Genomic DNA, 16,757 nt, shown 5'->3' with positions numbered 1-16,757 from the left:
TTCTTGCCTGTTCTAGATTTTTTTGAATGTCTACACACAAGAATGTCTACAACATTACAACATTACTTAGAAGTCTAGAAATGTCCATAACATCCACAACGTTAAGAACCTAACTATGTACGAATATGTATAAGGGCGTAGAAGGTTTCATTAATGTTCGGACACATCAAAATATGCTAAAAATATTTATTTTGCACTTCAAAAGGGTCAAGAGGGGTTCTAAATATATGTCAACCACACGATTTGGGAACGCCCTTCCAGACATCAACAGGAAAGTAAAATCAGTTGTGGACTATAAGAGTTGCTGTAATATTGTCCCTTAGGCCCATGCGGTTGACTCTTATTTATTTTGATAATTTAAACTAAACACAACGACATAATATTCCTAAAATGGTAACAGTTCACTTATTTATTTTCTTATCTTCTTTATTTGTTATCTTAAAACAATTACATTGATTTAATAATTATTGAAAGTATTCGTTTGGCATTTTATATATGACAACACTTCTTCGAAGGCAGTATGGTTCAACCGTGACCCTTTAGTCTAGGACAAGAATAGGGTTACGGTATTCCCAACCAGTGAACCCAGGAAGGACAGCGGTATATGTGTTCACACCGTCGTAGACATCTGACGGTGCGGCGCGCGCGAAGCTCACCTGGCAACCTGCCCGACGGGGCAACGCGATTAGAGGACTCCAGTAGCGTTCCTTTAGAGATCCCGGAGTCCTCTTCGGAGCGACAGACAATTCTGTCAGCCATTTAATGGCTTTCATGGTGTCATTTACGCCGAACAATGCCGAAATGCGCAGCTAGGTGGTGAAAAAACACGAAATCGAAGGAAAAGTGCGGAGAATCATCGTTTCATTCGTAAATGATCTAAAAACTAAATTTTTTTAATATTTTTCTAACACGTAATTGATGACAGTGACAATTTCAATTGTCAAAACTGGTTACATTTTCTTGTTAGGATTGAGTAATCTTTACTAATCTATGGGTAATATCATCCATATAAAATTCGCAATTTTTAGATCAAGGAAATAATTTTTATACATCAACGCTTTATGAGGGGTACTCTGAATATGATAATTATATTCGAACGGTTCAAAGCAAGATAGCTGATTACGTCCCACGAGGAAAACGTGAAATGACCCACTTTGCAATTCCATAACTCGAACTCACTTAAATATTAACCAGGGAAGTTAGAGATCCGAAACTATCGGATATCAAAAAAAAAAATCCGAAACAGTGACTGAAATCAATTAAAAGTATAGTTCGATTTAAATTATGCTCCTTGATGTCGCGTCCGAAGATGATCGTTTTCTATGTGGCGTCAGTAAATACTAGAGAGCTACTCGTACTAACAGTTAATAGTCTATCATCATCGAGGACGAGACAACAAGGGCATAATTTCGGATAAGAGCGGAGTCTATAACATACTTATGAAAAGTTTTCGTCCGAGCAAACCAAAGCTGTTCAGTTACTTTACAGATAAAATCAAATCATAACCTATTTGTATTTTTTACTTATGATTCCTTAATTTTATTTCGTATCTGTAAACGAAATTATATGAAACTATCGGATATTCCAAAATAATTCCATATCCAAAACCGACATTTTTTAATACATCCGTATCCGTACCTAGATCCGAAATATCACATCCATAACATCCTAAATATTAACGTTGATTCAAGTTTTGATATAAAATAAATCAGCTGAGATTCACCTGAGATTTCTGCGTTGTTCTTAAGTCGTGTAATTCCCATATTATATTACGCAAGGTTTATAGTTCTAGCTGGGTTTATTACCTCGTGTGTCCTATAATCATGTTTAAATTTTAATATACGTAAAGTTACTAATTCTAGAATTTGAGTTAGATATTCGTCTGTTCTATATTCGTATTTGAGATCTATTTTAGGATCTCAAACTATTTTGTTGTTAATAATTACATGGCTGATTTGGCGACACTTATTCCAATAATTCGTCAAGTGCGAGTCAAATTCACATATGGACACTTCGTACCACTAAATACTCACTTATTTTTTATTTTTAGTATTTGTATAGCAGTTATAGCAGTCATAGAAGTAAATGCATTGTGAAATTTTAAACTGTATACCTATTATGGTTCAATAGATGAAGCAAAAAATGACGAAAAAATAGCGGTTATTTGCAAAGCGATTTCCATTTATTTTTAAATAATTATTTTATTTATGTATTTGTTGTTACAGCGGGCACTATTATACATTTGACAAACGGAATGCCTTACACAGGCCTGTATTTGTTTTGTACCCAATATAGGTCTGTGATGCCTTCCCTCTTTCCTTTATATTTCTGTCAAAACGACTACCAACTCTAATCTACCTTAAACTCCTAATCTACCTTAAAATCCAACATTGATGTTACCTTAGACAAAAGTGTTAAAAAAGTGTTCATAATAGCTTAACTAAACGATGTTAGACATTTACGACGTATTCACGACGCCAGGCTATGGTATCACTAACGACGATAAGTTATCTATAAATGATCTTGCTAGTTGATGGAAAATAGAAAATAATTGGTATTGACGTAGGAAGTAATAATCTTATCTACATCTAAAGGTATTCATTTTTTTATTAGAAATGGTTTAAAACAAGTTTGTTACGAACATAATTTTCTTTAACGTTTCTTCTTAGAAAACATTTTAAATTAAAATCGCATATCATAGGGGTGCATAAAAAATAATTAGTCCGCTATGTTGGGGCGTTCGCACGTTCAAAATAAACTTGTATGCAAAATTCATTAATTGGTTGGGCTTAACTGGTTTAAAATTCCGTTGCAAGATGAGTCTCATTTACATAGGAAAGGATAAGGTAAGTTGGGTTGTTAACAAGGTTAATTTTTTTTCATAATATAGGAGTAGCAGACGAGCATGCAGTCCACCTGATGGTAAGTGGCTACTGCCGCCCATGGATATCTGTAATCAACACCGGATAGAATTAGATATTCCTACCTGAGGTCGGCCACAGATGCGCCGCTACCCCTGAGGACTAAGCTGGAACGCCTCGGAATAGTCTGTCTCCCTTTTACCACACCCCTCAAACCGGAACACAGCAGCGCCTAACACTGCTGTTATTAGGTAGAAATAGGTGTGGCGGTGGTGCCACCGGAGTCGAACCACAAAGGGTTCTACCACCTTCATTTCTATCAGCTAGCTTCTTTTCTCCAGTTCTACCAGTTTATAGGTATCTTTCATTTTGTGTCATAATATTAAATCTTTTAAAGCACACACGCGTGGATGGGACAATTACCTTAATATCAAACATTATCGAAATAGTACCTCGTTCGGCCAATTGCCCTCAAAGGGCGTTTTTACACATCGTTAGGCTCCGAGTTCCGGGTGCTTTGGGAAATTGTGGGATTAAAGGTCCTGTCAAGGGATGTAGGCACCACTAATCTCAATTTGTTATTTCAACTTCCCTTGATTTTTTGGTGGAGTTTGTTCCTTTGAATTTTGAACCCTTTGATATTTTATGGGGAGCTTTCTTTGAAATTAAGGTTGATTTTTTGGGGTTTTTGATATTGAAGTAGCGAATGGTCAACCACCGGCTAGTGGCCACGGCGATTTATGGAAGCATGAAGTAAATTATAAACAGGTTAGTCAAATGTTGGCTTCAAATGTTTTGTTAGTCTTGATGATCAAGTAAGACGGTGTCTTCTAAAAAAAATATACTATACCCCTTTCAAAACGTAACCAAACTTTGAAGGTTGAACACTGCTACAGTCAAATAGGCGTAGCTTGAATGCCCTTGAAATCAGACCTCAAGAACGTCCGTCACCTTATCGACTTCCAGGCTCTAATCAGAAGAGAGACATTTTGGTAATAATAAGGGAATATCACTAGAAAAAAATAAAATTTATCAAAATATAATACTTAAACATTTAATACGCATATTACGCAATTCATTCCTATTTCTTACTTTCCCTCAATCTGGTCCTAAGGGAGACTAAACCACGACCGTAAAATGAGACAGGGGGTATGGGAAATAACTGTGTGGTTATGTCATAACCCCTGTCAGGAAATGACAGTGTGATGTGAATCTGGATTTATCTTCTTGTCGTTGTAAAGGCATTACTGTCTCAAAGTTGGGAGGCTCAGAATAACGGTTTCTTTTCTTATAGTCTTACGGGCGTAGGACTATGTCGGAGATGTTAAGGAGATAAATACTTGAATTTAAATTTAGCATTTAATATCTACTTGGCCAAATCGAAGTCGAAACTCTGCCAGACAGATGTAGTGATCAAGTGCAGATACTTTTCAAGCATGCTCCGAAAATTGGTTTATAATATGCTAACAATATTCCTAAAATCCTATTTTATAAAATCAGATCTGAATGGCGTCGAACCCCAAATCTTCAACGTCTGCAATCTATTAGTGTTCCAGAGCTGGGCATAGTTCTCCTTTACGAGCGAGAGGGTTATAAACTGGCCGAATGCGGATTAGTAGGTTTCACAACCCTTGACATTTTCCAAGATCGCTTGTAGAGGATTTCTCAATGTGAGAGACTGAGTTTCCTACTGATAGACGCAAGTCATTTGCTCCATCACTAGGCAAACTCCCTAAAACTTGGAGAAGATCATATTGCACTGTAGGTTGACTGAAATTCAAACCGATATCCTCCTATGCAAACTCCTCAAAAACTTGGAACTACTTGCATCATATTGCAGCCAAGCTGACCAACTGGGAGTCATTGCTCTTTATCCTACTTCATTACGTTTCTCCAATGCGGTGGAATACTAACAGAAATACTCGTATTACTAACGATATGTCAAGTTTGGATTATGTAAATATTCGACTTGGCTCGTACCTTGTGGATTCAAGGAAATGTAATAAAACGTTTTATTGCTCACGAAAACTTCCCCTAACATGATAAGTTGATAGGGGTGGCTATTTGATCAAATATGCACTATGATACGTATGTACGTGTGAATATTTGATATTGAATATTAATTTCTGTTTCATATTTACGTGAATAACTCTCGCTTTCTGTGATGCTTGGGTAAAAGTAATACAATTTTATATCTTATTAGCTGACCCGGCAAACTTTGTACCGCCTCAAAATCTATTTATCAAATATATTTCATATAAAATATAACCTATGTTACTCGTGGATAATGTAGCTTTTGAATGGTGAGGGAATTTTTAAAATCGGTCCAATAGTTTTTGAGCCTATTCATTACAATCAAACAAACAAAGTTTTGCTCTTTATAATATTAGTATAGACGAATGTATAGATTCACGAATACATGTACAGGGATATGATTTCTAAAAACAAATAATATTACTCATCGACAACTGACGCCCATTAGTAATAATAATCAACCTTAAACAATGTTTGCCTACCACATTACAAAATGTCAAAAAGTAGGCAAAAATTGTCATATATCTAACTTCAAAGAAAACATTGGATAATTATAATGATTTCTGGGGTCAATCAAGATTTATGGGGTACTTTAATCAAATTCTTTTTCGAAAAAGGCCGAAACTATGTCAGCGTATACAAAGTACCTCATCCACCAAATATAAAAAAGTATCTAAATCATCATCCCTATGATTAATGTTACAAGTAAGTTTTTACGGCTCCACTATTCATGAAGTTCGTATCCCGGTTGTAACATCATAAAAATAAATTAACAAAGACATTGAGTTTGAAAGCAGTATAACTGTTTTGATTACAATATTACCATTTTTGAAATGTCTGTAGTTCTGTAAAGAATTTAATAGCAAAGATTTTATTTGCGCATTAAAAAAAATCATTGAACTTCCATAATTATAGCACAACTTTAAGAATCATTTTAGATCTACGTAAAATGGCTATTTCTTCTTCTTAGTTAGTCATTAAACAAATGGGATAATGGTACAAAAATAAGAGTTTAACATAAGTTACTGCTAAGTGTACGGATTATGCAAAATTGTTAGACGATTTGTTCTGCCAGCAAAAACTTACTTTCACTTACAGTCGATCTGTTACGATGAAAAGCATAATAGTCAAGTGCGAGTCGGCTTCACGGAAGGTTCTCTACAATCCCGTTTAAAAATTTAGGCAAAGTAGTTTGAGAAATAAGTTGGACGGAGAAAGCCTGATTTTTATATATTTACAGTGCACATTGCATATAAATGTGAATTTTCTTCAATATCTATAATACATTATCCATTTTCATGTTTATTTATATATAATTATAAGTCACTAGTTGCCAGAATGTATTTGTATATAAGCAACAAAGAATTTCGACCTATGTCCTTTATAATCAATCACAACCATTTTTTGCCTAACAAGATCAAAATTTAGATTTTTTTCTACTCATTAATTACAATTATAGTTGTATAATCAATCATCTATAGTCTATACTAATATTATAAAGAGGAAAGCTTTGTTTGATTGTAATGAATAGGCTCAAAAACTACTAGACCGATTTTAAAAATTCTTTCACCATTCGAAAGCTAAATTATCTACGAGTAACATAAGCTATATTTTATATGAAATATATTTGATAAATAGATTTTGAGGCGGTACAAATTATTATTTTTATTGATAATTATCAAATTTCAAACTTAAGTAGGCAAGAATTGGCTAAGGCTGATTATATTATTACTAATGGGCTTTAGTTTATGATTTAGTACAGTGAACGCTACAGAGATTTTAAGAAAAATCCAAGTTTTAATTAATTTAAATGTTATACAGTTATCAACAAATAAAGTTTTTTATTTAAATCTTTTCGTTTGAAATATGAAACTGAATTCACTTCGCCAATTAAGTATAATTGAGTTTTTTATAGCTAACTTTTTGCTTAGTTGTTCAGTGTTAAATCAAATTTTAAGTTGGAAAGTGACAAAGGCGTAAATAAAAAGAGGCCTTTTCGAATTTTACGCAATGAATATAAAAGTTGTCAAGTTATTATTCGTTTTGCGAAGTTTTAACTTATTTTAGATTTAAAGTATAAATAGGACTAGAAATTGTATCTAAGGTCGATTATAAACGCGGTTTGGAACGTGGGGACTAAGTAGGAATGCCTCAGAAAAAAATTTAAGGTGGTAGATCCTTATTTGGTGCAACTCCGGAGGCACCGTATATTTTTGTCTTATTAAATTTTAACAGCACTATTAAATGCTGCTGTGTTCTGCTTTTACTGCTAAGCATAAGCGGGGCGTTCCAACTTAGTACTCTGGAGATATTTTTCTGGGGTTGATTACAGATGTCCATGGCTAGCAGTGGCTTCTTACCATCAGATGTTCTGCATGCTCGGTTGCTACTTCTATCTTTATATATATATTTCTTACGTGCGTGTGTATGTCACTGAACTCCTCCTAAACGACTGGACTGATTTTGATGAAATTTGTTGTTTGTGTTCAAGGGGACTTGAGAATGGTTTAGATTCACAATTTAGTCCGTGGGAAAAGGTATTTTTACCTAATTTTTAATTAGTAGGTAGTTGTTGATTTTGGAATGTTTTACATTGGATTCGACAGACTTCGCTACCATCGCAGTATCAAACATTAAATAAAAGACTATCATTAGATCAAAGAGTAATAAAAATAAAAAATAATAAAATATAATTTATTTTAATAATAATAATATATTTTTAGAATAAGTAATAAAATATAATATATTTTAATGATAGTCTTTACTAAAAGTTGGCGCTGCGATCGAATTGAAAACAATAAAATTCTCGTGTCACAATGTTAGTTACCGTGCTCCTCCGAAACGGATTTACCGAATTTCACCAAATTTTATATGTATATTTAGTAGGTCTGAGAATCGGCTACTATCTATTTTTCATACCCCTGAGTGATAAGGGTTGTTCACCCTTAACATTTTTTATTTATATGGCAACACAACGTTTGCCGGGTCAGCTAGTGTTATATAAAATTACTAAATGAAACAGCGGCTTATTATTTATCCTCTCGTAAGCGTCTCTATATATGTAGTTAGTACATATATATTATATGTATAAAATTTCCCCTAGAATACAGAGATCACATCTGGCGTACGTTTTATGACTTGACACGGAATACATGTATAATATGAGTATAACCTAAGTTGTTAAATGATAGATTTATAAAGCCAATTTCATAGTGTCTCGTTCGCTCCGATTAAAGTTGGCAAAAGCGATTTTTCGGCATATTGTTATATATTAGGAGGACCGAAAGCAATCATAATTTTGTTTGTTAGCGAAAAATCGTTTTTAATTAAAGAGATCTTCAAATTCAAATACAAATATATTTAATTGCAAGAACATGGGTAAGACATAAAATAACAGTAAAAGTATATAAGTTCGCCAAGTTCCACCTGTCAAGGCATGCAAATTTAGAAATTGTGATTACAAATAAATTCAAATAAATTATTTTTATAATTATGTCATTAATTATTATCAATTGTCAAAATTTACATTTCAAATTAGTCGTCTTAAATGTTTATCAACAAAATAATGTCCATAATTTTCTAACTTAATTGCGATTACTTTTCGATCCTTTCAATTATATTATAGTACTAAGTAATCTATGTGTATGTGTATTATTTATTGTTTAAATTTAACTGTCAAGTTACAATAAATAGTATTCTATTCTACTTGTCAAAATTTTAAGCATTGTATAATTTTCATAAAGCATTGTGTAATGTTTCCTTCAAAATTTTTCAACCAAAATACTTACTAAGTATTTCAATAAAATTTTCTGCTTTTTTTTCTACATTTTGTCAAATACATGTCATTCTGTATTCTAACCTTTAATGACTCGGATTATACTAACATAAACAGGTACATGACGTTATTCAAATGCCAGAATGTAACTTTCGTTTGCATTATCCGGTTTTCGTTGTATTTTACATGGTTTTTCCGCACAACTTTAATCAGTTTACTATTTTTCCTTACAAAATGCTTAGAGTTTTCTATTTTAACGTATTTTAGTCAAGACTGCTTTAGACTTGAATTTTCGTGTATTTCATTGAAAAAAATACTAAAAATCGTCGTAGAATTATCGAATATTAAGATGCTAATAGCATAGAGTAGTACAGATTTCTCACTCCTAACAAGAAAATGTAACCAGTTTTGACAATTGAAATTGTCACTGTCATCTATTTTCGTGTTCGAGAAATATTTATATTGTAGTTTTTAGAGTATTTACGAATGAAACGATATTTCTCTGCACTTTTTCCTTCAATATTGCATTTTTGCACCACTTAACTGCACATGTCGGCAGTGTTCCGCGTTAATTACACCATGACAGCCATTAAATGGCTGACACTTTGGCTTCCTTCAATTACAAGGCGGTGAGATATCTATACTTATCTATGGCCAATAGTTAAATTTTCTATTATTGATGTTTGATTTGCACTTCAAGCAATTAATTGTCGTATTTCGAAAAGTACTCGCCGACTAATGACCGGCTATAAAATTCCGATTAGTCAACTTTCTCAATTAGTCAGCAATTGGAACATAGACGCGCGGCCCGCAGGCTTTATATAAATTATAATGTGGAACGGTCAGGAGTCGGATGGGTGACCGAACTCTCTGTGGTTCAACGCGGCGATCACCACCACACCAATTTTTTTTTTAAAGATTTTTATTTCTGGCTAATACGAACAGTGTAAAGCGCTGCTGCGTTCTGGTTTGAAGGGTGTGGTGTAGGTATACTTTTCTGAGGCATTCCAACTTAGTCCTCAGGGGTGGCGACGCACGTTCGGCCGATTTCAGGTAGAAATTAAGTTTTATCTGGGTTTGATTACAGATGTCTACGGGCGGCAGTAGCCACTTATACATAAAAGGGGCGGTCCGGCCGTCACACTGAACCCCATATAAGCCGTGCCAATTTTCGAAAACATAAGTAGGATTATCCAAAAACAGTTGGCCAATGGGTCACTTGGCACCGGTTTGATGTTATTAACATTTTTCCTCATTTCCGTAGTCGTTATGAATGCTTTCGAGAACTTTCTACTGGAATTTAATGGATTTCGATTTTTGACCGAACCGGTTGTGATGTCCTTGTGAGAATGAAATGGCATGCGGTGTCATTTAGTTCCGGGTTCGGGGTGAAATTGAGGTAAGGCACAAGAATTTTTAAAAGTCATATTTAAAAGGTGGTAAATGTCTTTCTTTGTAGTTTCGGAAGTTTTTTATATAATACTAGTGGTGCCCGCGGCTTCGCCCGCATTTTAAAGAAATAATATGACATACATAAAACGGAAAATTTGTACTTGCATAGGAATGACAGTGGTGTCATCTGTCGAAAATTGGTCTTACCAACTCCCAAACTTGGTCTTACTCTCGTGGGCTCTTGGATAACAACTTTGCTAAAGATCATCACTTGATGAAATGCATAGTTTCCGATTCTATAACTACTTACGAATTAAAAATTAATTAAAAAAAACCTTTTCCCACGGACTAAATTGTGAATCTAAACATTCTCAAGTCCCCTTGAACACACACAACAAATTTCATCAAAATCAGTCCAGTCGTTAAAGAGGAGTTCAGTGACATACACACGCACATAAGAAATATATATATAAAGATTGAGGTAACAACAAGCATGCAGTCCACCTGATGGTAAGAGGCTTCTGGAACCCTCTACCTTAGATAGTAGGTATTCCTACCTAAGCTCGACCACAGATACATACGTTACAAATACCCGAGGACCAAGTTGAAACGCCTTGGAAAAGTGCTACCCTTAAAACCGGAACGTAGCAGCGCTGAATACTGCTGTTATAACACAGAATACGAGTAGGTATGAATATTTATTATATATAAAAATAATGGCATTTAAAAAAAAATGAAAAAGAGAATAATTATTTTTAAAATTAAAAAAGACAAACCCACTGAGTTTCCTACCGGATCTTCTCAGTAGAGATCGCGTTCCGATCCGGTAGTGGTTTAAGAAAATATTGTAACTGACAATTTGTAAGTGCCGCCGTTGGCCTATACAAAAATAAAAATATTCATACCTATACATTTGTAAAGATAATCGTTTTATCTTGCTATTTGACGTAGAAATAGGTCCGGTTAACTATAATTAGCTCTACATAACGTGACTTTCCCTTATCATACCCTTAAAACCAGAAGACAGCATCACTTAACACTATTATTACTCAATAATACCTATGGTGCCTCTGGAAGTGCCACGAAAACATTTATTGATAAGGTTATTAGAAAATAATAAGCAAGGTTAGCGTCATCGACTCTAAGTTACAATGTTGAGGTCAATCAGAGCGGCTTACAACGCGATCGCATTGAAATTAACATGGCCATTAACCTATTGGGTCTTGGGTTAATATACTGTATCTGATTTGAAAAGAATCGGTAACTAAAACTGATAGCCAGTTCGAATCAGGCACGCAGCTACGATTTTTTTTTACTCCTGCAGTGTTTCTTGGATGCAAAATCAGCGAAACCAAAACGAAAATAAAGATAAATTTTGAGGGAAATCATTTATGTTTTGAAAAAAAAAAACATTTTTTTTACTATTTTTTTTTAACATGAATGCAATTCATCTTATGATATTTGGCTACTGTCGGCCACTGACATCTGTAATCAACCTCGAATAAGATTATAATCCCACCTGAGAGCGGTCACAGATGGGGATAAATATGTCTTCCTTGCCTCACTCTTTAAAACCGAACACAGCACTCCACTATTATTAGGCAGAAATAGGTGAGGCGGTGGTGCCGCAGAAGTTGAACCAGTAGAGGTCTTACCACTTTCAAAGTTGTCAAAGAGGCATTCCTATTTTGTTTCGAATGCCAAACAGACGTTTATAATCAGCCTTTATAGTTTTAGTCCTTTTTATAGTTTCATTCTTAAATAGGTTAAAACTTTACAAAAATTATTAATAATTTATTTGTTTATATTTATTGCGCATTTTCTACATTCTTAATATTTAAGTTGATACAACGCAAAAATGTATGTAAGTATGTATATTGTACAATACTCATCAATCGATAAATTGGGCCAGTAAACCCAAGTAAAATCCAATGGAACGATAAACGTCAGTCTACCCATCTTCACCACAAATCGACCATACATCGGAATATAGGAAATGTTCCATTTCCATACAAATTGCATCGTGGTTTCTACCAAACATTGCCAACGCTTATAAAGAACCGACTTCAACATACTTCAAAAGAAAGTTAACAGAACGAGTATTGAGTTATAATCTTTATTACTAGGTCATGATAAAGTAGTGCGTCTAAGGTATAGGCATAATTATGATTAATTACTTTATTTTATGTAATAGAACTAGAAAACAAGTTTGGAGTCATACAGCATGAATACTGATGGTATGTGGTCAGTAGCAAGACACTACCAGTTTGAAACCAGGTTGAAACTTGGTCCCTCGGGGAGAACGTGATCAAAATCCCGGGCACCGCTGATTTTTAAAATCAAGTGCTTATTAGAAATTAATTATCTTTTCTTTTAATGGTGAAGGAATAAATCGCGAAGAAACATATACGTCAGAGAATTCTTAAAAAAAGTTCTCAAAGGTCTGTGAAGCCTAGCTATTCGCACTTGGACAACATCGTAAACAGTGTAAGTCTTTCAAAGTCTAAGAGGAGTACCCGTGCCCAGCAGAGGGACAGTACTGCCATTACTTAAAAAAACTGACGACAACATGCTTTCAAAAAATCTGAAGAGGCAAGAATCTGAAACCCGGACCTTTTCTGCCAGAGACCAAACAATTTAGGCTTTCACTGAGAGTTTAAAAGTATCCGTAACAGTGCATCCAAATTCCAAAATAGAACCTGCGAAGGTCACTCAACTCAGGTCAAGATGGCAGTCATCTTCACGACGTTGCACTTTGCACCTTTTTATAAACGAAAGTACATTTCTGATGACTGTAGAGAAACCCTTTCTCACTATCTTATTTTTGAAAACTCTTAAATATAGAGCCAATTAGAATGTGGTTCTGTTTTAAAGGGTTAGGTATAAAATATTCCTGTACTATAAAGTAGGAAATTACTATAAAAACTAAATTAGATTTATTGAAAACATAGCCACTGTCACAATTTAGACGAATCTAACGACACCTCATATGTTAAAATCCTTCAAGCTGCTTGGGCTGCAGGGCGTTTTTTTTATAATATAGGAGTAACAGACGAGCATGCAGTCCACCTAATGGTAAGTGGCTACTGCCGCCCATGGACATCTGTAATCAACCCCAGATAGGATTAGATATGATCTGAGGTCGGCCACAGATGCGCCGCTACTCCTGAGGACTAAGCTGGAACGCCTCGGGAAAGTATGTCTCCCTTATCACACCCTTCAAACCAAAACGCAGCTGCGCAACACTGCTGTTATTAGGCAGAAATAGGTGTGGCGGTGGTGCCGCCGGAGTCGAACCACACTCTACCACCTTCAGAATGAATGCGTGCCAAAGAATGAGATATACATATTGCCATATATGATTAAATCTTTCAAATGTGCCCATTTTGTGCTTGGGGTACAGAACCCTAAATACCATACATACGAACGGAAACCGCGCTGGTATGCTACTTATAAATGAAAGTTCTCATGTGGTCAAAGAAAGTATGATTTTTTGCTTCAAGTCTCAAATTGCTAATAAATATGTATGCTCGACACAGAAGATTAAATGCCAATTTATTATTTTTGGATTGGCTTCTGAATAGCACTTTTTTCTTCTTATACTCGTAGACGTAATTTTTTATTATGTAGGAGTAGCAGACGAGCGTGCAGTCCATCTAATGGTACTTGGCTACTGCAATTAACCCAAACAAGACCGGATTTCCACCTGTGGTCGGCCACTAAGACTAAGTTGGAATGCCCCGGAAACTATGTCTCCCTTACCACATCCTTGAACTAGAACACAACAGCGCTTTAACCAGTGCTGTTATTAGGCAGAAATACGAGTAGTTGTGGTGGTGTTGCCACCGGAGTCGAACCACAGAGGGTTTTACCACCCTTAAAACTTTGATAATCAGCCCGAGATAGGAATAGATGAAGTAGATAGATAGATACGTGAAGAACTAAGTTGAAATGTCCCGTCTAAATTTCCTCCTTATGGAATGCCCGGTCCAGTAGTGGTACTTTAGAGTTGAGATTGAGACTATTAACAGTCCCATTGCTTCTCCCATAAAAGGGCCTAGGCCCTAGACCAAGGCCCTGGTCAAGTGCGAATCGACTACAAAAATTTTCAAGGACAAACGGAAAGTTCCTCTGTGTGTGTTCTTTACAATGTTGCCTTCATGTTTGATGCACGTGATACTGTGTCCATCAACAACCCATCACTGTCTCACTGCTGGGCCCGGGTCTCTTCTCAGAATGAGAAGAATTAGGCCATAGTCCACCGTGCTGACCAAGTGCGTATTGGCAGACTTCACATACCTTTGAGATTTTTATTTTATTTTATAAATCTTTCAGGTATGCAGGTTTCCTCACGATGTTTTTCTTCACCGTTTCACAAGTGATAATTAATTTCTAATACGCGCATAACTTTGAAAAATCAGAGGCCTGGGATTTGAACCCCTGAGCCCTCGATATAGAGGCCAAGTTTCTTAACTACTAGGCTATCACTGCTGATACTGTATTATATCCACATCACTTCAAAAAATAATAGTGGGCTTAAGTTTTGAGGCCCAGGGGCCGAAATGTATACTGGACCATGTATGAACTGAGTCTATACTTTTTGTATCATGCATGTTCTGCAGTGGCTACAATTTTAAATATCTTATTGAAAATAGCTTCTGAACACAAAACCGGTAAGCATTGGAGACATATGATGTTTTTCAATGTGGTAGATCAAGTGGGTATGGTAGAGATACGAGTTTCATTTGAGTTGAACACGGTCAGCGGGTCAATTTGATGTAAGGTCAGATTGATCTATATGTCATTAAGATGTTCTGTGATATTAACGATTATCGGTTCATTAATTATAGAATTTATAAAGTTGGTAGAGCTCTTTGAAGTGTTTTGTAGTACTACGGTCGTATGGTGGTAGAACCTTTTGTGGTACGACTCCAGCGGGACCACCGCCACACATATTTCTGCCTCCTCACAGCAGTGTTAAGCGTCACTGAGTTCTGGTTTGCAGGGTGTGGTAAGGGAGACATACTTTTCCGAGGCGTTCCAGCTTAGTCGTCAGCGATAGCGGCGCATCTGTGGCCGACCTCCGGTAGGAATATCTAATCTTATTTGGAGTTGATTACAGATGTCCATGGGCGGCAGTAGCCACTTACTATCAGGTGGACTGCATGTTTGTTTGCTACTCCTATATTATAAAAAAGCCAAAATAGATGTGGTGGTAGTGGTGGAGTCAAACCACAAAGGGTTTTACCATGTTCAAAACCAGTAACATTTGTATTGACTTACATATATAACTAGCTGACCCAGCAAACGTTGTATTGCCATATAAATAAATAAAATGTTAAGGGTGAACAATCCTTATCACTTAGGGGTATTAAAAATAAATAGTAGCCGATTCTCAGACCTACTGAATATGCATATAAAATTTGGTGAAAATCGGTAAAGCCGTTTCGGAGGAGTACGGTAACTAACACTGTGACACGAGAATTTATATATAAGACTAGTATAATATTGAAGTACTAAACGACTGTCCCAAATGAACATGAGTAATAAACCCTGATTATATATTGAGGAGCTAATATTAACTAATACAAATCCAATTCAATCTACGAAACTGAGTATATAACAAAATAGAACAATGTTCACGATAACGTAACTTATTTAGCGTATAAAATATTCTAAAAAGTAAAACGATACAATTTTATTCTACAAAACCATTTCACCTCTACATAAGCCAAAGTATAAATAATAATTATGTACTACATACATACTACAAAAAAACAGTCGCAATTTAAGCAACTCTAACATATTCCACTAAGAAACAAAACTAAAGCAATTCTCCAATACTCACATTATCGAAGCCCGGTGGTATCCATAATATCGGCTTTCTCCAAAATCCAATACGTTGCACGGTGAAATTCGCACAACCAAGTTCTTATTCCGGTCAATGCACTACAAACAAGCACTAACACAGCCCAAAAACAACTCGAAATTCTTTAAAAACCATTCACCAGACACTATTTTACACAACAAGTCTCTCGGAGTGAAGTTTCGATGCCACTGTCATGGTCGCAACCGACACACACTTCCCCCACTCCCCCCTTTCATTGCAAAACGTAAGCAATGTATGGCTAAAATGCCCGTATATCCCCTCAAAGCAATAAAAACATTAAAATCTAAGTATGAAATGAAATAAATTTGAATTTCAAAGTATTCTCTATCTTTATCGCACAACTCACGCGCAGGTTACCACGAGCTAAACTCACTCAAATGTCGAACGAAACTGCGTTTGGTTAAGGTTTAAAATGTAAGTAACAAGTGAAATTTTGAATTTCGAACGATGTTCTGTCTTGTTCGCTCCGCTCGTGCGAAGATTACTACGAGCATTGAACTCATTCAAATGTCGAACGGACGTGTGATCGGTTAAGGTGACGTTACGTAAAAGTGAAAGTGATCAATTCGTCAGTTCGTTCGGGAAAATTGTTATTGGCTATCGCAAAAACATAATAATATACTCGTTATAGTACAAAATATAATGATTAGAGGCGATAGTTATTGTTTTATTTCCTCAGTAGAGTTTATTACAATTTTAAAAATTACTATTTTTATATACTTTTAAAAATAAAACAAATTTAACGTGTTCTTAAGTTTAAAAACTCCTGAAGTTTTGATGAAAGTAAAACCAATTAGCAATACTA

The 16,757-nt window shown here is 35.3% G+C and overlaps 1 protein-coding gene across 2 annotated transcripts in view; it reads right to left on the bottom strand.

Annotated features, from left to right (window-relative positions):
* Nucleotides 1–16,427, bottom strand: part of Osi24 (Protein) — a 95,218-nt gene extending 78,791 nt beyond the window's left edge. For both annotated transcript variants that reach the window (XM_073079263.1, XM_073079255.1), the window contains exon 1: nt 15,911–16,427. The gene's annotated coding sequence lies outside the window, so the exon portion shown is untranslated. The remainder of the gene's footprint in view (nt 1–15,910) is intronic.
* Between the last annotated feature and the right edge of the window lie 330 nt (nt 16,428–16,757).

This window comes from Epargyreus clarus, unplaced genomic scaffold, assembly GCF_041222505.1.
Source record: "Epargyreus clarus isolate Ecla_fem2 unplaced genomic scaffold, WU_Ecla_fem_2.2 ptg000002l, whole genome shotgun sequence".
NCBI classification, from domain to species: Eukaryota; Metazoa; Arthropoda; class Insecta; order Lepidoptera; family Hesperiidae; genus Epargyreus; species Epargyreus clarus.
The sequence above is the reverse complement of the archived record's forward strand: the minus strand, read 5'-3'. Positions and strand labels throughout refer to the sequence as shown.